The sequence below is a fragment of the Haemaphysalis longicornis genome, unplaced genomic scaffold (assembly GCF_048455015.1).
Source record: "Haemaphysalis longicornis isolate Haplotype H1 unplaced genomic scaffold, Haemaphysalis longicornis Haplotype H1 scaffold_3, whole genome shotgun sequence".
NCBI lineage: Eukaryota > Metazoa > Arthropoda > Arachnida > Ixodida > Ixodidae > Haemaphysalis > Haemaphysalis longicornis.
Genome location: NW_027526335.1, coordinates 2,554,284 through 2,576,803, shown reverse-complemented (window position 1 = coordinate 2,576,803; position 22,520 = coordinate 2,554,284). Strand labels below are relative to the sequence as shown.

At 51.0% G+C, this 22,520-nt stretch overlaps 1 protein-coding gene across 4 annotated transcripts in view; it reads right to left on the bottom strand.

Moving 5' to 3' along the window:
* Window positions 1-22,520, bottom strand: part of LOC144173849 (uncharacterized) — a 131,881-nt gene that overhangs the window by 40,830 nt on the left and 68,531 nt on the right. Inside the window, exon 1 of one of the 4 annotated variants that reach the window (XM_077702127.1) lies at window positions 17,977-18,092. The exons of the other annotated variants lie outside the window; for them this stretch is intronic. The gene's annotated coding sequence lies outside the window, so the exon portion shown is untranslated. Of the gene's footprint in view, window positions 1-17,976; window positions 18,093-22,520 lie in introns of those variants that run through there. 4 annotated transcript variants of the gene reach the window in all.

Below are 22,520 nucleotides of genomic sequence, written 5' to 3'. Positions count from 1 at the left end.
TGAGTGAGTGAGTGAGTGAGTGAGTGAGTGAGTGAGTGAGTGAGTGAGTGAGTGAGTGAGTGAGTGAGTGAGTGAGTGAGTGAGTGAGTGAGTGAGTGAGTGAGTGAGTGAGTGAGTGAGTGAGTGAGTGAGTGAGTGAGTGAGTGAGTGAGTGAGTGAGTGAGTGAGTGAGTGAGTGAGTGAGTGAGTGAGTGAGTGAGTGAGTGAGTGAGTGAGTGAGTGAGTGAGTGAGTGAGTGAGTGAGTGAGTGAGTGAGTGAGTGAGTGAGTGAGTGAGTGAGTGAGTGAGTGAGTGAGTGAGTGAGTGAGTGAGTGAGTGAGTGAGTGAGTGAGTGAGTGAGTGAGTGAGTGAGTGAGTGAGTGAGTGAGTGAGTGAGTGAGTGAGTGAGTGAGTGAGTGAGTGAGTGAGTGAGTGAGTGAGTGAGTGAGTGAGTGAGTGAGTGAGTGAGTGAGTGAGTGAGTGAGTGAGTGAGTGAGTGAGTGAGTGAGTGAGTGAGTGAGTGAGTGAGTGAGTGAGTGAGTGAGTGAGTGAGTGAGTGAGTGAGTGAGTGAGTGAGTGAGTGAGTGAGTGAGTGAGTGAGTGAGTGAGTGAGTGAGTGAGTGAGTGAGTGAGTGAGTGAGTGAGTGAGTGAGTGAGTGAGTGAGTGAGTGAGTGAGTGAGTGAGTGAGTGAGTGAGTGAGTGAGTGAGTGAGTGAGTGAGTGAGTGAGTGAGTGAGTGAGTGAGTGAGTGAGTGTGAGTGAGTGAGTGAGTGAGTGAGTGAGTGAGTGAGTGAGTGAGTGAGTGAGTGAGTGAGTGAGTGAGTGAGTGAGTGAGTGAGTGAGTGAGTGAGTGAGTGAGTGAGTGAGTGAGTGAGTGAGTGAGTGAGTGAGTGAGTGAGTGAGTGAGTGAGTGAGTGAGTGAGTGAGTGAGTGAGTGAGTGAGTGAGTGAGTGAGTGAGTGAGTGAGTGAGTGAGTGAGTGAGTGAGTGAGTGAGTGAGTGAGTGAGTGAGTGAGTGAGTGAGTGAGTGAGTGAGTGAGTGAGTGAGTGAGTGAGTGAGTGAGTGAGTGAGTGAGTGAGTGAGTGAGTGAGTGAGTGAGTGAGTGAGTGAGTGAGTGAGTGAGTGAGTGAGTGAGTGAGTGAGTGAGTGAGTGAGTGAGTGAGTGAGTGAGTGAGTGAGTGAGTGAGTGAGTGAGTGAGTGAGTGAGTGAGTGAGTGAGTGAGTGAGTGAGTGAGTGAGTGAGTGAGTGAGTGAGTGAGTGAGTGAGTGAGTGAGTGAGTGAGTGAGTGAGTGAGTGAGTGAGTGAGTGAGTGAGTGAGTGAGTGAGTGAGTGAGTGAGTGAGTGAGTGAGTGAGTGAGTGAGTGAGTGAGTGAGTGAGTGAGTGAGTGAGTGAGTGAGTGAGTGAGTGAGTGAGTGAGTGAGTGAGTGAGTGAGTGAGTGAGTGAGTGAGTGAGTGAGTGAGTGAGTGAGTGAGTGAGTGAGTGAGTGAGTGAGTGAGTGAGTGAGTGAGTGAGTGAGTGAGTGAGTGAGTGAGTGAGTGAGTGAGTGAGTGAGTGAGTGAGTGAGTGAGTGAGTGAGTGAGTGAGTGAGTGAGTGAGTGAGTGAGTGAGTGAGTGAGTGAGTGAGTGAGTGAGTGAGTGAGTGAGTGAGTGAGTGAGTGAGTGAGTGAGTGAGTGAGTGAGTGAGTGAGTGAGTGAGTGAGTGAGTGAGTGAGTGAGTGAGTGAGTGAGTGAGTGAGTGAGTGAGTGAGTGAGTGAGTGAGTGAGTGAGTGAGTGAGTGAGTGAGTGAGTGAGTGAGTGAGTGAGTGAGTGAGTGAGTGAGTGAGTGAGTGAGTGAGTGAGTGAGTGAGTGAGTGAGTGAGTGAGTGAGTGAGTGAGTGAGTGAGTGAGTGAGTGAGTGAGTGAGTGAGTGAGTGAGTGAGTGAGTGAGTGAGTGAGTGAGTGAGTGAGTGAGTGAGTGAGTGAGTGAGTGAGTGAGTGAGTGAGTGAGTGAGTGAGTGAGTGAGTGAGTGAGTGAGTGAGTGAGTGAGTGAGTGAGTGAGTGAGTGAGTGAGTGAGTGAGTGAGTGAGTGAGTGAGTGAGTGAGTGAGTGAGTGAGTGAGTGAGTGAGTGAGTGAGTGAGTGAGTGAGTGAGTGAGTGAGTGAGTGAGTGAGTGAGTGAGTGAGTGAGTGAGTGAGTGAGTGAGTGAGTGAGTGAGTGAGTGAGTGAGTGAGTGAGTGAGTGAGTGAGTGAGTGAGTGAGTGAGTGAGTGAGTGAGTGAGTGAGTGAGTGAGTGAGTGAGTGAGTGAGTGAGTGAGTGAGTGAGTGAGTGAGTGAGTGAGTGAGTGAGTGAGTGAGTGAGTGAGTGAGTGAGTGAGTGAGTGAGTGAGTGAGTGAGTGAGTGAGTGAGTGAGTGAGTGAGTGAGTGAGTGAGTGAGTGAGTGAGTGAGTGAGTGAGTGAGTGAGTGAGTGAGTGAGTGAGTGAGTGAGTGAGTGAGTGAGTGAGTGAGTGAGTGAGTGAGTGAGTGAGTGAGTGAGTGAGTGAGTGAGTGAGTGAGTGAGTGAGTGAGTGAGTGAGTGAGTGAGTGAGTGAGTGAGTGAGTGAGTGAGTGAGTGAGTGAGTGAGTGAGTGAGTGAGTGAGTGAGTGAGTGAGTGAGTGAGTGAGTGAGTGAGTGAGTGAGTGAGTGAGTGAGTGAGTGAGTGAGTGAGTGAGTGAGTGAGTGAGTGAGTGAGTGAGTGAGTGAGTGAGTGAGTGAGTGAGTGAGTGAGTGAGTGAGTGAGTGAGTGAGTGAGTGAGTGAGTGAGTGAGTGAGTGAGTGAGTGAGTGAGTGAGTGAGTGAGTGAGTGAGTGAGTGAGTGAGTGAGTGAGTGAGTGAGTGAGTGAGTGAGTGAGTGAGTGAGTGAGTGAGTGAGTGAGTGAGTGAGTGAGTGAGTGAGTGAGTGAGTGAGTGAGTGAGTGAGTGAGTGAGTGAGTGAGTGAGTGAGTGAGTGAGTGAGTGAGTGAGTGAGTGAGTGAGTGAGTGAGTGAGTGAGTGAGTGAGTGAGTGAGTGAGTGAGTGAGTTTGATTAGAATGTGTGAAAACGAACCGAAAGTTCATACTTATAGAAGCATTGTAGGAAGCGTTATCGACCTCGCCAACTTGTGTTCATTTTCAACAAAACTACAACAAAGCCGCTTTCGGGCGTGGGGTGGGTATGACGGTATGTGACGATTATAAATTATGAGACCACCCATATAGCCTCAGCACGTATCAATATTCTATCACAGAGGATTCTGAAAACACTACCGGGGAACAAAATCACCCAAGCTCAAAGCGCCGGAGAAGCGCAACCACGGCGATATTTCTTCCAACACGGTAGCTCTCGATCTAACAAAAGCTACCAGGCCGACCGCAACAAACAAATACAGTTATGTTGTCGAAAAAAATTGGCCCGGCGCGCCCACGCACGCGGGCAAGAGCGAGGAGACGGTCGGCCGTTAGCATGACAAAGCGAGCGCGGAAATGCTATGCACCCTGCAGGGTCCCACGGGGGACAACAGGGGCATTCCACAGAAGCCATAGCACGCACACCGTGCGCGACCAGGGGCCGCAATAAAGGATGCCTTCCGGCGACTGACAGGCAACTTAGCGTCAGCCTGCAGGATGAGGCACGCTCCCCGCTGATCGCCCTTGTTTGATTTTATAGCGGCCTCGAGATGGCTCCCGAGCCGAACAAAGGAGTCCCTTGTGGCTCCCGGGCGACAATGCTCGGGGAAAAGTTCCGGCGCACGAGGGGGCGGCCTTGCCACGCACAATGGCCACCTTTGAGCCACTGGCGCGAGCGCACAAAGTGAAGGTATTGGCGGCGAGGTGTCTAAGCCTCCGTTATAAGGGGGAGGCCCTGACATTCCCGACCGCTGCAAAAGGGCGGCCGCGGAGAGCCGACAAGTGTCATGTCGCACATTTTTGCGCGGAAGGCACGCCGCACCCCGAGGATAATGACGGCAGCAGACATTTTAGTCAGCTAACTCTGGTATGCTCAGAGAGATCCCGAGCCATTCGAAGCCAAGGAATCCCGTTCTAGGGACGCCTCCGCGGTACAACACCCGTCAGCCTTTTTGCTCGATAAATAAGAATGCATTCTCTCTCCCTCTCATAGATCCTCGCGATTCTCCTTTCTCTTGTTGTGGATGATCATCGTCTCAGACTGCAACCGTGCGTATGCTACCCCTAGGGGCGTAACCAGCGCAGTGGAAAAGCTTTATATGCACCATCTTCTCCTGTATACCCTTATTCCCATATCCCAAAACGGGTCCTCTTGGCCTCCTCCGTCTAATAAAGACGCTGCTTCAAACAAACTCTCCGATGAATCAGTAGGCACGAGGAAAGGCAACGCGTGCCCGGGTTTTTGCGACATGTCATTACTTCCGCAGCTAGTTGCGGTGAAGTTGTTGGCCGTTCCACAAAATGCGCTTGCAGAGCCACTCAGCTGATTACCGTAACTATGGATTTTTCGTCAAAATACCGATGTAGACGCGCTAAAATATTTGTCTGTTTTAGACGTTCTTCTAAAATTATCGTCTTTCCTTTCCAGAGCTCCGGTATCGCATACGAGCGCACACACTAAAGGTTTCTTTCAGCGCAGCATCATTAGTAAATAAGTGCGAGGGTATCTCAGCCCTTCTTGAGTGCTTTGAATGCGAAAGCATTAATGTCAAATTGAATGCCCGAGACGCTTTGCCTCCGCCCCGCGTTCCCGAGAAAGGCTTCGTCCCCTTGACTTCGCGAAGGTGGATTTCCCTGCCTGCCTGTCCGCTCGCCTGGCTGCGTTCTTCCCCTCCTTTGCTGCCCAGTTTAAGCACGTGGTGAAGGAGCCTTTTCGCTGCTGCAGACGCCCACGCCGACTCCTGCTTTTAGGGGCAAAGCCCCTTAGGGGCTGGGGCTGTTGGCGTCTCCTGTCGTCGTCGTCGTCTCCTGTAGTAATGGTACTAAAACACCAGCAAGCTCGCTTATGCATCGCGCTTCGTAACGCGTGCTAAAAAACACCAGAAAACTCGTTTACGCCTCGCGCTAGAGAGCTTCGTGCTTCAAAGACAAAAGACTTTTACAGCAAAGCTGTTTACCTCCACCCCCCAACGGTTTCATCCCCGTTGGCAAAAACGACAAAGCGCCAAGAATACACCTATGCAGTGCATGCTTCGCCCCTCCCCAAGTTTCACGTTAGTGGAGATGGCCCGGGATTTTTGTCTTTCAAGGTACTTATTCCATAAATGAAGTGTATAATTTTTTTCGCCTAACGGTCGGAGCTGGTCAGCGCCGCCGCCCACTGTGAAGGGGTAGGGTTGGGATTGGGAGGGAGGTCTGGGATGTTCGGGCATGCCCACACTATGTGGTACAGTGTTCCTGATGTGGGGCAGAAGATGCACTGAGGGGAGGAGTATTGGGGGGGCGGGGGATATTTTGTGCCAGAGCGTGTTGTGGGGGAAGTGTTAGTTTGGAGCTGGCGAAGTATAACACCTTCCTCTTTGGTGAGTTGCTTATGTGGGGGAGGAAACTGTTGGCGGGATAGTCGGTAGTGAGAGGGGATGTCGTTGTATGTTTGCAGGGGTTGGGGCGTATAGTTAGTGAGGGTGGTTGGCGCAATGGCCCGGTGTGCTGCTTCTCGAGCCGCGGTATGTGCCGCTTCATTGCCGACTATGCCTGAATGACTTGGTGCCCGGATAATGCAGAGGGCAGGTAGGTGCTCCCAGCTTCGGCCGGTGAATAGGGCACGGAAGGCCGGCTACAGTCCTGGACTGACGACACCCCTCACTGGTCCGGAGTGAGTGCACTCAAGGATGGGATAAATAAAGTTTTTCCTCCTCCGCCTTAACGGTCCATTAACGCTTCCGAATGAATAATTTTGTGTTCTATAAACTACCGCCGGTGCCGAAGCGAGTTATTGGAATCATTCACTGTTCCAGAGAACAGAACGTAAAAGAAACGGGAAGGCTACGCGTTTCCGATCCGACGTTTTCCGTGCATGGTGAACCGAAATCTACGAACAGAACGGGAAACTAGAGGGGCAGCACGTGGCGTTGCTACTGCTGCTCGCTTTTGCAGCCGTCAACATGTGGGCACGTAAGAGCCGCAGGCGACCGGTACACGGTGCGCTTATAAAGAAAAGCGAGGAAGGGGGAAGCAATTACCACCACCCGCCCAAACACTTCCGGTGCGCTCGCTGCCTCGAGACCGTCTGCGCGGAACTCGGCCGTGCTGGCACGGTGAACGAAAAGCGTTGCGTGGCGTCACGCGTGGCTGGCGCTGTGATTGATATCGACCACTTTCTTGCTAAAGTGAGGCTCTCTACGCGAGCATGCGCTTGAATGAGAAATTATGCACGCGGGTGATACCATCATGGCCGCTCGTGGGACGCTCTTTGATTTCCTCAATGATTGCAGGAATCGCCGAACGACACAGACGGCAGTTGTATACACAGTGCTCTCCGATGGCACTCTCAATTCTCTTTTTTTTTCTTTTTGCTTTGAGAAAAAAATGAATGAGTCAGTTTACTTTGCTTTAAAGGGACACTGAAGTGATTTGTAAACAATGCGGGATTACGAGCGCAAATTGTAGTCCGGAGTCCCTAGGCCCTGTTTCGACCACTCTGAGCGCGTTTACGCGAATTTATTTAGTAGAAAAATCAATTCGAAAATGCTGTCCTCCTCTCTTTACGCTCGCCCATTTTCTGTGGAGTTTTCGTGTGACGTCAGCAGGAGGGGAGCTGGCAATTGGCTGCGCTACTGCACGGCTCGCCGACCTTCCGCGACCGAGTCAGTCGGCCCAGCGTTTAGTCCGCCGGACGCCGACGGGTCGTCGCAATTCGCTCGATCAGTTGAAACTATAAGCCACAACACGTTTGGGAATGGACGAATGTGCTTTTCTTTACTTCGTTAGTTTGTACACTGTATCTAGCTCCAAGTCAAGGTCGCTTCACACAAGCGCTGCACAAGCGCACATGCGACGCTTCGCTGACTGGTACGCCAGTAGGAAAATATAAGGCCTCTTGAAGGGGGAGAAGAGTCAGCGAAGTCAATATAGGTACTAAGGAAATAAAATCAACTGATATTTTTATCGTACAGCGTAAAACTAGGGTGCGGGAAGCACTTTTTTGCGCTGGGCGAACAAGCACAGCGGTCAGCAGCACGACTACGCATCTGCGAACGCTTTTCCGTCTACGAAATGCAATTGCTAGACGTGAACTATTGCGGAAACTCGGGGGACGCTTACTGCACGAGCGCAATACAACAAATAGTCACCTAAGCTGCTTGAAATACTAAAAATTAATAAAAGTGTAAACTGGTTATACATTATATAGCTTATATTTCCGTCATCGGCATCGCCCCTCCCGTAGTCTAGTGGTCTGGAGCGCTAGGTATGTCACGCGGGTACATGCTTTTTTTTTTTTTATAAGTTCACTTTTTCGTTTTTCGCCGATGTTTTCTATACTGGGTTCACCTTTTGGGGGGCCGCAACGTTCATTGCTCCACGAACTAGTCCACAGAACTCGCGCAGGCTGGCACTGGCGCGCTAGCGAGTTCTCGTTGGCGTGCTGTTGCCATATGCACCGACTGCATGCAGGCAGTGGGCCCAGTCCAGAATCAACAGACCCTTGAACTGGTGCGAACACGCTTTTTACGATACAGGCATGAGTGAGGCAAGCTCCAAATATGGGGGAAAAGCGCATGCATTTGAGCGTCTGCGGGGACGCGGAGGGCGTTCATGCACTGCGTAGGGCTCAGCCAATGAATGCTACGATTCCAAGCCGTCCTTATGCATTTTACTTATCTTATGCATTTTACAAATCTTATGCATTTTACAGTCGACAACATGGCAGAAGCGCGGTACTACGATTACTGTGATATTGAGAATGCCCATCCAACGATGCCATCGGATGTCAAACATGTTGTTTTACAGAACCGAAACCGAAACCGAAACTTGTTTGATTGCTAACCTTGGGCATCGTCCAATCACGGTGCCCCCTCCTCCCAACGTCACAGCTTAGTTGGTGCGGCCGCCGCAAACCGCGCATGGTAGTTTTTCTTCTTTCGCGCTTTGTAAAATAATTATCGATTAGTCAACCGGATAAACGATGAAAAGTGTGCTAATTTGAGCCAGTCTACGCAGTGCAAGCAAAAACGGGAGCTTTAAAAATTCACTTCAGTGTCCCTTTAAGGGGGAATGACCGGCGGCGCTTAAGTGCATACCATACCCGGCTTCCCACTACGACGACAGAAGAGATGTGAAGTTTAAGACGGAGTCGGGAACTTGTCTTGGCGACCGGCCCGGTGCCCCGAGGAGCCGGAGCAAACTAGACACGCGAGCGCTTGGTACGCCGTCAAAGACCCGCCGCGGTGGCTCAGTGGCTAAGGCGTTGCGCTGCTGAGCACGAGGTCGCGGGTTCGATTCCCGGCCGTGGCGGCCGCTTTTCTGATGGAGGCGAAAAGCAAAAACGCCCGTGTGTACGAGATTTCGCCGCACGTTAAAGATCCCCAGGTGGTCAAAATTAATGCGGAGCCCTCCACTACGGCGTGCCTCATCGCCTGCGTTGCGTCGGCGCGTTAAGCCCTACAATCAATCAATCAAATCAAAACGCCGACAAAGATGGGGCAGAACGAATGCCGACGTGGTTCGCACAGCGGCAAACTTTTGAGGAACCTTCCTTGTCCAGCTGGCACTCCATTGATTTCGAAAAGGCTGCCGATTGATAACTAATCTGCTCAAGATGCGTATTCAAGGGATAAAAGCTTGAGGAATAAATATTTTTTACTTTAAAAATCCTGCCTATTATGTGGTAATCTACACAAAAGGCATATTCATGTGATGAGACGCATGGGCGTGAGGTCTCAATGAATGTTTCGAACGGCGTACCCTTTCACGGTGACCGCCTCGACGGTCGCTTTCAACGCCTCGCGCTGTGGGGCGCATTCATAGACACGTGACAAGGTTCGGTGGTCGACACAGCCGAGTATACAGTGGGTCTCACCTAATATGAGCTAAGATTCAATATTACAACCGTGGACATCAGAAATGTCGAACGAAGTTTGTGTCATCTGAAATTGTGCGAACAAAGTCAGGATATATTTTGCTCAGCGCCTAATTAGTTAGTGAATTGCTTAACTGTATTTGTGGTCATTCGGTAGCGAGCGAAATCACAAAATTAGCCTAAGAAAGTTCTAGAGCGTCCTAAAATATCCGATCTGCGTGTTTTCATGCACTGAATACTTCAGAAGCTTTTCCCGCCGAAAAAGGAGTGGGCGGGAAATGTGAAAAAAAAAAAAAAAAAACGCCGCTTGAACTCGTGCAACAACAGAGCTCTTGGCTTACAGTACATGAACGGAATAAGTTGCATATACTCACGAAAGCGATAGAACGTGGATACTGTATTGGCCCAGAGACGTCAGAATTGTTGTTACAAGTGGCCCACTTCAACTTCGTACAGGTGGAGAAGAAAGTGTTCACTTCGGATACGAGTACGATTTTTGCCGCAGCAGGGTACGCGTCAGTAAACAGCGGGGTATATGGCCTGTAATTCGAATGTAGGCCTTCGTCGCCAAGCTTCGATCATTGAAGAAACCGCGCCGTCATTTCCTCTGCAGGAATATATCTCAAGTAGGAGCACTAATAATGGAGCGGGTGTTCGAAATCGCTTGCGGCGGTTAATTAAGTGCAGAACGTGCAAGTGTTCTTATTCTTGCATTCCGTCAGTTATTTCGACGACCAAACCGCCGGGCTGTCCAAAGCTAGCGAGGCCGCTTAAAAATATCTCGCATTCATTTTGCGTCGTTAGACGATATGCGAAGATCCTGTGACGGTAGCACCAACTGATAAGCCGCCGCTGTCGGATTGTCGCACTAATCTAATGAGGTCTGACGCGTAAGCGCAACGATGCCACCACGGCGACTTGACCCACGGCAGCGCCACAGTTTTCGGCAGAAAAGTGGCGCGACAGGATATACGTCAAAACGCGCTGACCCGACGCTCCCTATATATAGCCTCCGAGCAACGCGGTCAACCACACAGCGTCTATCTGAGCGGTCTTCACGGAGGAGAAGTGGCGAAAGCGAGGCAGGTAGAAGCAACGGCAGCTGGAGAAGGCCTTCGTTACACAGTCGGCGGCGGCGTTGCCGCGTGCCACGGTCGTCGTCTCAGCGTGTCTCCCCCAGCCCCCAACGAGCGTCACCAGGCTGCTCATTCCGGCCGCCCTGCTGACCACCGCGGCGGGGTGCAGGAGACGCAGCGTCGGCCACGGCGTAAGCTTGGCCCCGATGGGGACTTCCGGAGTCGCCGCGTCGGCAGCTGTGACGCGCGCACGCTCCGCTGGGCGGGGGACCCACTGTCGTCAGGTGTGCATTCCGACTCGCTTGGCTGGACGGCTGCGTCAGAGGGCGAGCTGTCGCCGACGGCTGGCTTGTCCGCCAGCCTGAACGGCAGAGTGGACATCCACGGGCGCCGAAAGGTCCGAACAGGAGAAGCGAAAGTAGAGTGCGAGTACGCGTACGGCCTTCCAAACGTACACTCTGGTAATACGAAAACGTTACCGACGGATGATTCCGAATGCACCTTTGCAAGCTTTGCCGGCCATTCGCGAATTTTGTGTGTGTGCGTGTGTGTGTGTGCGCGCGCGGGGGGGGGGGGGGGGGGTCACAGCCGTTTGCCGCGTGCATGCATATTTTCTCCATTGAAATTCCCACGAGATTAATTCCGCTTCACAAAGACGGGACGTTACAAAACAGAGACAAAAAGAAAACTAAGGCCGAAATCCCAGTGCGGGTGATTTTCGTTCACATAACAAACAAGGAAGGAAAACCTTCTGAGCTTCCCTCTGAGAACCCAAGGGAGAATAAGAGGCGCCAGCCTTTTATTTTTATTTTTGTTGTCGTTGGCGCTGAAACTGAAACTACGGATTCGTTCCATTCCGTACACGGTCTTCAGCATAACAACTAGTAGTTGAGGTCATTTCGGTGTTCAGATAACTCCGGTGAAGACTCCAAGCGTCGTATACCTATGCCTGCATCGAGTAGTGTACGGAACCTTTTCAGGGAGCGCCAAGTCATACGTCGTCAAGATTGCTCTGACACAGAATCATTGGGGTAAATGCGGATTGGGCGTCGTAGTAACACGGCCCATCCGTGCCGAGACGGGCGCCCGCCCCAAAGAGCAGGGCGAAATAGAGTAAGCTGCCGGGGGGGAGGGGGGGGGGGGGGGCGAGCAAACATAACCGTAAGCCAAAATCGCTGTCGGAGCCCCGCTTATTGTTTGCGCCGTGCAAGATGGGCCCCAGGGCGCGCGGAAAAAGAGGGGGGGTCGGCTGCCGCCTAGCTGTCCGGTTGTTCCCCTGCCGCGCTGCTCCCACGGTCGAGCGACGCCACCGGTCGATAACCGCGGCAACACGTACGCGCGCAGGTTGTCCGGCACTGGCACTGAGTGCGGGGCTTCACAGGTATCGCCAATAGGACGCCCGCATGCAAAGAGCCGTCCGAAACCGGAAAGCGAGACGCGCTCAGGCTCCCTAATCACGGAAAGAGAAGTCGTTAAAGCTGAGAAGAGCGGTGTCAGTGGGAGATACGAAGCAAAGACACAGAGGTCACGCACGTTTGAGCAAATACGCAGAAGTTAAAAAGTGCGGAGGTGCGCAGGACACCCGCCAAGTACAGTATTCTACTGTCAAACAAAGAAGAAAAAAAAAAGGGGGGAGGGGGGAATTGTGCGTGTTCCAACTCTAAGCTACCCTTGGAAGGTTTCACATGCTGAACACGGCGCGCGTTTCACAATTTCTTGTTTTTTTTTTTCTTGTGCCGCAGGCGTTTACTTATTTCTTTATTCACTTTTGCGATGGTGTCAGTCTCATACGAGATCGCAGCCGGTGGGCATTCATTGAGACAAAGCGGCGATTGCGACTGACGAGCGCTGGTTCCACTTGCACGGCGCACAAAGGAGGGACACAGCGCTGGGTCCCTCCTTTGTGCACTGACTCTGCTCTGCGCCGTGCATGTAGTACGAACAGTGCATATATGCGAGCATTGTGGCTCTCATGTGGAATCCCAATATTTGCTTCAGTGTGCCTGAGCAACTTCCAGAATCATCAATCCCTAAACCTTGTGAATTAAACTGGAGTGAGCAGTTCAACGATTCCAGCTATGTCCGCGTCTCCAATTTTTTCAAAATTATACTTATTACAGTAAGAGGTCGTTAATTCCGAATCACAAGGAGAAACCGTCTCAGTTCGGATTAAGGAAATCTCGAACTGATGCAAGTCAAGAGTAGCAACCACAGTACAGGGAGATTGGGAAGAAGCAGTAGAGCATGTCAACAATTTCACTCTTCCAAAAACACCTTTTTGCAGCCGAAGACTTGCTCTTCGCTTTCTTCGAGACCGGCGGCATTCCAGCCTCCCATGACTTCCCAGCGCACGGTAGCACTGCTGCTTTCTGCTTCTGCCCCTCGTCGTCACTGGCGCTTCTGACCCCAGAAACGATTTCTAAGGTGAGACGTAAACTAAGGTGAGACGTAATACGGTTTCCCAACCGTACGCCATGGGCGCCTCAATTGCGTTCTACTCGCTTTTACATTGTCTTTCCGTTCTTCTCCCAGTTCCGCGTGCGGGCGGCGGGTGCTTTTCTCTCGCCGGGTGTCAGGTGCCAAGCCCCAGCGCGGCGGCTATACTTCGAATTATATCCCTGGCGGATACCCACGTTCGAATTAACCGGCGTTGTTATACATAGACTTCTATGGATCTTGGGCGGACCAAACCCTACATTTCCAGTCATCCATAAATCCGAATTATTGAGGTTCGAATTAACGAGCTTTCACTATAATCACACACGTTTATGCCGAAACTCAGCGCAGGCTACTGGTCTGCACGTGACTTCCCCTTTCCGCGCGACCTCAACAAACGGTGTGAGCGGGTGTTGCCCCGACTGTGCCTGAATGAAGAGTTTTGCATTGATTGATTGATTGATTGATTGATTGATTGATTGATTGATTGATTGATTGATTGATTGATTGATTGTGGGGCTTAACACGCCGACGCTACACAGGCGATGAGGCGCGCCGTAGTGGAGGGCTCCGGATTAATTTTGACCACCTGAGGATCTTTAACGTGCGCTGAAATTTTGAACACACGGCCGTTTTTTGCTTTTCGCCTCCATCAGAAAAGCGACCGCCACGGCCAGGAATCGAACCCGTGTCCTTGGGCTCAGCAGCACAACGCCCTAAACACGGAGTCACCGCGGCGGGTGAATGTAGCGCTAACTCCAATTTGAACGATTCCCCCCTGTGCCCGACTTGCGCAGTGCTTGAGACGGTAAATCACTTGTGCGTCTGCCTTCGATTCGCTGTGCTGCGCAAAAAACTGCAGTGAGCTCCCTGTCTTGTGTACATCATGGAGGCAGGCTGGAACTTTGTCATTTTCTTGGGCCTCGGGCCAATAGTGCTGATATTACCTTGGAGAAAAAAAAGTTCTGCTCCTGTTCCTACGAGACGACTCTGAACAGGACAAATCTCCTTCGATCATAGGCAGTACAAGTGTCTCAAGGTATGTGCTCTTTCTCGCCGTGGTGTTTATCTGTTTCTTTGTTTTGGGTTGGTGTTGTTCTTTTTTTGCGCGGTTTGCTTTGTATTTTGATTCAGGGTTTACATTAACGATTTCCTTTTCAAATTTATTTTTATGTCCGGACTCTGCTCGCAGCATTCCCTTGTTTCTCGTTTTTAACGCTTCCTGTTTGCCTTCTACCTGCTGTACCCTTAATGCCCAAAATTCACCTCTCATCACTGTAGTCACCCCCCATCTGGCGTAGCAAGCCTTGGCACAAGCAGGCCTGACCTCACCAGTTCCCATCAAGGAGCTCTCTCTCTCTCTCTGCCGAAACTAGAACAAGGGAAACGTTGTGCGCTCCATTCGTGGCGCGGGGAAGAAGTCACATTAACCGAAACTCGGCAGGTTCTTCGCACAGAATCTCCATCGGCATGCGACCGTAAGAGGCCACTTAGAAGACAATACACATGAAGGTGCCGAGCTACGCCCATGGAGGCATATCGCACGCGCAACAAGAGGAAGACAATAATTGCGAGCTTGCGATATCTACAGTACAAGACCGTCAACACTAACGGAAGCCTGCTAAGAAGCCCCGAGAGGGACGGAGCAATGCCAAGACAATTGGATGTCTTGTAGTACAACCGCTTTGACGCGGTGGCGTTATTGGGCTACCGCCAATAGACCTGTCGCTTCGTCCGAGGCCCGAGTCGTTTCCCACTCCATACACATGTAATCATAAAAAAATACTGACAGATGTCCCTCCGAAAAAATTACGGGAAATCGGCAGCCCAGGCGCTGATCGATGTGCCCATCATAAAAAAAAATGTCAGACTTCGTTTCTTATTGTTGTCTTCCTTGCTTTTCCTGCCATGCATCCACCGCATCTGATTGCATTCGAAATCACATTTAGCCTTACCGGGCTTCAAAGCTGTATGATGATAGGGTTAGCAAAACAGAACATATTAATTTGGGCTCAACGCCAACCTTAGTTCCCCTCCCCCACCTGAGCACATGGGCGTAGTGCCCCTGTATGTGTAGTGATTTCGTCAGGTGCGTCGTATACGCATGTTCGCAGAGCACGCTGCACTGCTTGCGACACTGGATAACAGCTAGGATAGATTCGAAAGGAGACCACTTGGGAAAACTTGGACCAACTTTTCCCGTGTGATTACACACTGCGGTCCCATCGATCCTCTCAGCCCCGAGTTTCGTCAGCTGCAGCCAGCGACTGTGGACGGCACCCCGCGTTTTTACGTTGCCGCCATGGCCACGCGAGAGAAACGCCCTCGTGCCTTGTTCCGTACAGGTTCTTGTTGCTTGCCTCACTGCTTTCGCGATGTGGGTCAACTCAGCCCGGGAACCGCATTGGGCGCTCGAGTGCGTGCACCGCAGTAATGGCCAATGTGGCAACGCCGTGATTGCTCCCAAGGGCGTGAGCGAAGTTGCGCAAGAGCAGAGCGGCCAGACCTTTACGGGAACAAGTAAATGAAGTGCAGGGAACTCCCCGTATACCTCGGCAGTGCTTCGCTGCCACACTCGCTGCCCCACTCGCTGCCACATTCCGCGGTTCAGCTTCATCGCGACACACTCGAGAGACAAATCCAAGTCGCCAACAAAGCAAACGGCGGATGACAGCAACGGGCCTATCATTTCACTCAACAACAACAAAAAAAGTGAGCTGCCCTGTGGCATTTCGCGATGCAGATCGTCATGCCACAGAGCATACCACGTTTCAAAGATTCACACATCCAACTTGAAAGCCGCGCACTATAGAGAAACTTGCCCCTGTTTTCTTTCCAGAGACGCGGTCTCGGTTCTAAGGGGCACACGGGCAATAGCTCAACTTCACTCGACTCTGTGAAACGCCAGGCGTCATACCGTACACGTCCGTGTCCATACATACCTACATTCACGCGTTAGACACGCAAGGGGCCCGTAGAGGGCGCGCAATAACTACTCCGCTCGAATGAATAAATGAATAACTCTAGAAACGTCAGTACGGGGGCACCTGCAGTCGACAGCGTGTATCGCTTGCACAGTGAGCCAAATAGTCTCGAGCTCGTGTAGGGTTACATCGACATTTCTCGCGACTGAGAGGAGAGGATGGTGACGGCTACGCTGTAAACACGGAGCAGCAGGTAAGTCCGTATACACCCGCGATTGGCGATGTGGCGGGAATAAACAGGCGGTAGAATGGAAAGTTGAGCTATTTGGATCTGATTCATGTTGTCCTCTTCTTGTGTTCCGTCTGTCCGCGCTTCAAACATGAATAAATAGGCGGACGGGACTTGTCTCGCAAGCGATGTATAGGCTCCATGTTCGTACTCCTACGCGATGAGAGGCTTAATCGCCTCTATAGCGAGGAAATAGGACTCATTAGATAAGCAAACTAAATTGTGTACGAACTTAGCCGCATGCAGCACGGGCATGTTTTTGGGGCTGTCAAGTGTGCTGTCTTGTTTCTTTCCTGGTTGTTTTTTCCTATTTGCTTTGTCCAGTGGAGCCACCACTGCAGTTCTTGTGGTTTCACTATCGGCAGGCATTTCAGCACGCACACACAAAACTGTGGTTGATTCCTCTGCCATAGGAATCGGTCAAACACGAAAGTGACACATGCAGCGTAATTTGCAGCTGAGCGTGATTTGCGGGTCGGCGGTTGTCTCGTGGGTGTGCTTGGCGAGCGAAGTCCTGCTGGCGGGTCGCTTCGGCAAATGTGTACTGGCGTCATTTCCGTGACGGATATGGCGTCAGTGTAATATTGGTGTATTCCGGTATAAAATACTTTCGTGTTAAAATATAAAACCCAAAAACGAACAGCCCGAAGTATAACGCACTCCTTAGTACTAAAGGTTGCTTCCCCGCAAGAAGACCCTGTGTGCAGGGGTGCACCCTTTACAGGCCGCTTGCTTCGTTGTACTGGCGTCACTTCCGCAGCGGATATGACGTAAGTGATATCTTCGTGAATCCCGGAATACAACACTTTCGTGTTAAAAAAGCTCGAATCAAGCGTCTCTGTCATTCGAGTATGAGTGGCTCTCCTTCATGGCGTAGCATTTTTGTTAAGCACGTGCAATGAACAGTCTGTTTTAGACGTCCTATGAATTCAACTCCAGGTGGTTCAATCGACAGAGATGGTCTGTGCAGGTCAAACCAAAACGCGATTCGGCTCCGATTAAAGACGTATCGCTAACAAATCCGAGCGTAACAAAACAGCTGCGTTTGCTCGATCGCTCCGCTGTCGAGCAAACGCAGTCGTTTTTAACTCGACGAAGCCCGAAGACCACGCTTTGCTTTTCAGTTCGAGAGATCGTCAGTGGCGCAATATTCATGCATGAACTGCCAGGCCATCTTTGAGCGCCGCGTTAATTTGTTGCCACCTGAAGCGTGACGTAGAGTAGTGGAAAAATGTATATATATTTTATAGACCATTGTCGCGTGATAAGCGGCAGCATTAACGAAATGACCTCGCTCCGAAAATAAATTCAAGGCGAAGGGGTAGAAAAATGACACCCTAGAATGAGCATTTTCCCTCAGCGCACACAAATCCTCCCTGTGGAGCTGCTGGTTAGTGCAAACGAGAGAACGCTTGCAAGTTATTTTCGACCCCTGTTTTCTTTCGCAAGCCGCGGACGGAGACAGCTGGCCAGTTCACAATCATCATCACCAGGAGCAGCAGCCAACGACAGGCTTTGGCGGTCGGCGCGTGCTCTCGTGGGAACGCGCGGCGTGCGCCGAGTCGCACGCTCGGCCGCCGTCGTGGATGCGGAACACCTGCCGCTGCCGCCGTAGACGGCCCGTGCACAGGTCTCGCCGCCGTCGGGGCCCGGTGGGACCGAGCGGAGAGAGAAGAGAGCCTGCACGGGGGAGTTCGCATCTCCCGTAGCTCTGCATCTCGCATGCACGTCGTCTGTCACTCCTTCGTTCCCAACGACGTCCCGCGAGAACCAGTAGCCTAGATTTTTACGACGCGGCGTTGCTTTCTTGAAACTTCGCGCCCCCCAGGCTTTCTGCGGAAACATACAAGCGTCAGGTACAGCATGCCAACGCAGCCGCGTCTCGCGAGAGAGAGGGACAGAGAGAGCGAACGTTTAGTTAAGGATGCTGTCGCGAGACAAACCACGCGCACTCATCAAGGACAGCCGTGGTGAAAATTCGCGCCCATACTTGCATGCCTACGGGACGAGTTGCGCTGACGCGTACGCGTTTCGGGTTCGCAAATTCCTGCCAAAGCGTTGCGTTTCTTCGGCGCGGTGCGTCAAGATTCCGGCCAGACTAAACAGGGCAAATGACGGCGCAATCAACGCGTTCTCGGAGCAGCCAGCAGCGGCGAACGTGCAAAAAGGGCGTTCCCGACTGCCACGCCCGGCCAGACACGCGGTGTTACGCGCAGACGAGCGATGCGCCGCCGTCCGTTCCCCGGGCATGCAAACGAACCGCTTCTTTGTCCTTGACACGTACCTCTCGGCTTGCCCCCTCTCCACCATCTTGTGTCTCTTCTCGTTTCCTGCGGCGACACATGGGCAGTGGTCTGGACAAAGCTTGGGCCGGTACGACGGTTAGGACGCGGTTCGCGTCTAGCTCTGTGCTTCGACGCACAAGGGGCAAGCACAACAGCGGGCGGAGGAAAGCGGGGAAAACACGTTCATAGACTTCCGCGTGTGAAACCGCAGGGCATACAATGAGGCACGCTCGAGTGCAGTGGATCGGCTGCTTTCTGTACGCATGGGCTGTGCATGGGCTGTCGGTGTCTCATGTCGTCGTCGTCTCATGAAGTCACGGCACTAAAACATCGGGACACTCATTTTCCAACGCTTCGCGCTAGGACGTAACGCGTACTAAAAGAACAACACCGGGACACTCGTTTTGCAACTCCTCGCGCTAGAACGCCTCGTGCTTCAGAGACTCGATACTTACAGCAAAGCTGTATAGCTCTACCCCCCACGGTGTCATATCCGTGGGCAAAAACGCTAAGGCGTCAAGAATACACTTATACACTGCATGCTTCGCCCCTTCCCAGGTTTTACGTTAGTGGAGATGGCCCGGAATTTTTTTGTGGGATCCCACAGAGCACGTGGTGACTATGCATGCACACGCCGCAGAGGTTCCACTGTGAATCTCGCTTTCAGTGCATCCCGACAGGCGATCGTCGCAAAACAGCAACTGTGAACGAGCTGTTTCCTGCGCTGCTTTTCGAAGATTACCAAGCATTTAACGGAGCCATGAGAAGAAAATACAACTTCGCTTAATTTGAAAGAACTAGGATTCAGTATCTCACTCAGTTCCATTAGAGCCACAAAAGATGTTTTTTGACGAAAAAAAAAGCAAGAAGTATTTAAAAACTTTCCAATTTTGCGCCACAGTGACGTGTTATGAGCAAGAATGACGTCATACGGGCCAACAATAAAATATAATATTCAGTGCGTTAACTGCACGTTAGCATTCAAGTGATGCGGTCAAATGGAACTAGAGGCCCCATTACAGACGTCCAGTCATGTGTCGACGCGAAAGGTCAGCTAGGCGGCCGCCAATCGCACAAACAAGGTTCCGTGACGTCATAGAAAAGTTGCGGGAAATTGGCTAGGGGGTCGCGACTGCTTCACACGTTTTCTTTAATATCTTCGTTATTTGTTCGAAGATTGCGATGATATTGGTATCATTGTTATCGGGACTAAGCAGTCTTTCTAATAAACCCAACTTGTATTTTGTCTTCATGGCTCTTTTAAGAAGATTGTGCTCGATACATCTCGGTATTGCAGTATTAAACACTTACTAGAGTCCGCCTAACAGTGCCGTGCTCTTTGTTTTGAAATTTCGACTACTCCAGCGTACTTTCTGCTTCACTGCTATACACTGCACGCTAGGTCCACAAATAAAAGGTCTGTGCGGTCACGGACAACCAGTTAACCCATTTAGTGAGCACATAAACCGCCGAGAACATCTAAGGCGGCCTGACCGAGACTACGCAACTCGACCACGATTACAGCCCATAAACCGGGAGCGACATTTTACGGCAGGCAAGCGAATGCCAGGAACATGCACAACAGTGGCGAAGCCAGAGGGGGGGTTTGAGGGGTTCGACACCCTTCCGCCACCTGAAATATTCACTGCACCCCCCCTCCTCATTCCGTAGTTTTTAAGGAACCATATTCTGCTTACAGCACCGCGCGTAGTGTCTACTTTTCACCAAATTGGCGAACTTCCCAGGCTCGTAGCCAGAGAAAATTATGAATGACGGCGATTTTCTTGCGACTTTCACTAAAATCTCGATCAAGGTTTGGGTTCTAGTCGCTGTTGTGATCTCCCGATTTGTCTAGTTTGCCTCCCTCACGCGGGCTCTTCTATCCGTCCGTTGCAATTAATTAGTTACAGTGGCGTAGCCGGAGGGGGGGGGGGGGGGGTGACCAGGCTTCAAGCCCCACCCCCCCGAAATTTTTCCGGCCGGCGCCGCGCTGCCTGTTATGCCTGGTACGTCGCCTGTGAGCAAAGGCGCATATCCTTCGTATGTGCCACTATTAAAAACATTCACGACCCAATGCCTGTCCTAACGCATTAGTGCTTACACAAAACGAAGCGCCCGGGTCAGGATGATTGCGTCGGAGAGGTGCAGCTCCAAAAGTGATGGCGCCCTCGGGTAAGCTCAGCCCACGTTGTGCCCTTTTGTGTGTGGCATGTCGCCACAGAGAGAATAACTTGCCGGCTGAGTTGTTCTCAGCAGAGGAAATTGACTCGTCACGGTATAACCGGGGACGCAAGGAGTGGTCCGCACTGGCTCGCGGCGGAAAAAAAGAGAGACCACCCGCCATTGATGGGTGAAGACTGGTACGATAAAGGGCCGAAAGGGAAAAGACGATCTTTGTATGTGTAAACAAAACCACGTGCAAGCGGCGGTGGCAGCAGTTAACTGAAGAAAGCGATGCGTCTGCGTATTGGGCGAAACGTGTGCTTTAGCTGGATGAATGTGTGGTTGGGTAGAGGGCCTTTGTGGATGAGGCGCATAGCAAAGTATGCCCCTCTTCTGCGCGTCACCCCTTCATTCTTTTTCACGTACGTTTCTGTGGAGCCCGGGAGGTTGTTGGCGTGGGGTAATTGAATGGGCTCAGCTTGCGCGCACTGCGTGTCCCCTTCAGAAAGCGGTGTTACAGACAGTCATTTTCTTCTCCGCGATTAGGCAGATTCGTTCGGTGGTATTTTTCGCTAACCTAATAACTGGGGAACAGGGAGTTGACGAAAATGGCACGCTGCGGCTTGCCGAGCGCGTTCCAGACTTTATCCTACACGTGAAGGCTTGACAGTCACCAGCCCTGCCATAAGCAGACGGCGCTCGCTACAGTAACAAATACCCGATGGCCATCTTCGACCTCGGTCACAACAAAAGCCCCTCCATTGCATCCACGGCCGCTGTTTTCCTGGGCGGCGGCTGCCCAGAGCAGTGTATATTCAGGGGCCCGAGTCACAAAAACGCCGACATGACAGAACGGTGCAAGGGCAGAAGCGCCCTTGCTTTTGGAAGCTCACACTCGAAGTGCCATGCAACACACAAAAGAAGCCGCAATTGTAAGTCATTTTCTTCCCCTGACCCCTGATTTATCCTTACGTGATCACTGTGTCTTTTAATATTTAAATAATCGCTTCCTAACATTTACACGATGTCACAGTACCTGTATGTCTGCGAGCCAAAAAATTTATATCTCGTTTTATTTTTAATGCAATATTTGCGTTTGAATTGATTCTTGAAAGAAGCACCATCTCTAAAGCGGGTAGGTAACTTAGAAAGGGGGAAAACGTAAATTCTACTCATATAAACGCCTAATTTTCCTGATACACAAAGTTGACGAGGGTTACTCAAAGCGCATCGGGACAGCCTTAAATACATGAAGAGTTACCGCTGTCCGTGAAGAGTTAAAGTACATTAAGAGCTAAAAAATGTAGTTGTTCTCGCTGCAGTTTTAGTAGTTTGCTTCATCTACAGGCACGCAACTCCAAGTGAGGTAGCGGCTGTCGCATGGTGTGCCCGTTATCGTGACCTTTGTTACTCCATTTCACACCACGCGATCAGGCGTAGAATGCTTATCAGCAAAAAAAAGTTTCTTCTGCATTTTCTTCTGCGCTTCTTCAGCAACTAAATAAAAAAATCTCATTCTTACGGCCTACGCCATTTTATTGCGAATGTCACACTCATCACACCACACACGTTGAAATAAAGCAAGTAATCACATGAAACTATGCCCATTTATTGCAATGCCTGCACAAGGCGCCCGTGCGCGCAGTATGCGTACCGTATGACGGGCGCAGATTTGCACCACGCGATCTGCGGATTTTTTCCCAGTCTACAACTTCATCTGGAACTAAATACCATCATAATCAACATTAACAGAGAACATAAGCCCATTTGAAGACAAAATACAACCTTGTTCAATTTGAAAGAACTAGCGTTTGCTTACTCACTCAGCCACATTTCAACCCCAGAAGACGTTTTTCAACCGGAACAATGCAACAAATATCAAAAATATTCAAATTTCGCGCTGCAGTGACGTAATATGAGCAGGAGTGATTTAGTACAGGCCAGCACTCAAACGTAGTTATGAGTGTATTAACTGCACGTAACAATTGAAATGACAGCATCAATGGAACTAGATGCTCTCTACAATCGCACAGCCATGTTCCTTGGCTGTGTCTTAGGTCGTTTGACGCCAATCGTAAAAAGACCCTGTGATGTCATAGAGAAATCGCCGAAAAGTGGGTGGGGAGTCGCCGCTGCTTCGTACGTTTTATTTCATATCTCGATTATTCCTTTGAAGCTTGCGATAAGATTGGTATCATTGTTATCGGGACAATGAACCAAACATTTATTTTATCTTCATAGTCTTTAAGGGCGCCTGCAAACTACCTCGCTTTTTCTCAGTCGGGAGGGGGGGGGGGGGGGGGCGAAAACAACTTTAGCCCCCTCCCCAAAAAAAAAATCCTGGCTACGCGCCTGATGCACAACTAATTTCCTTTCCAAC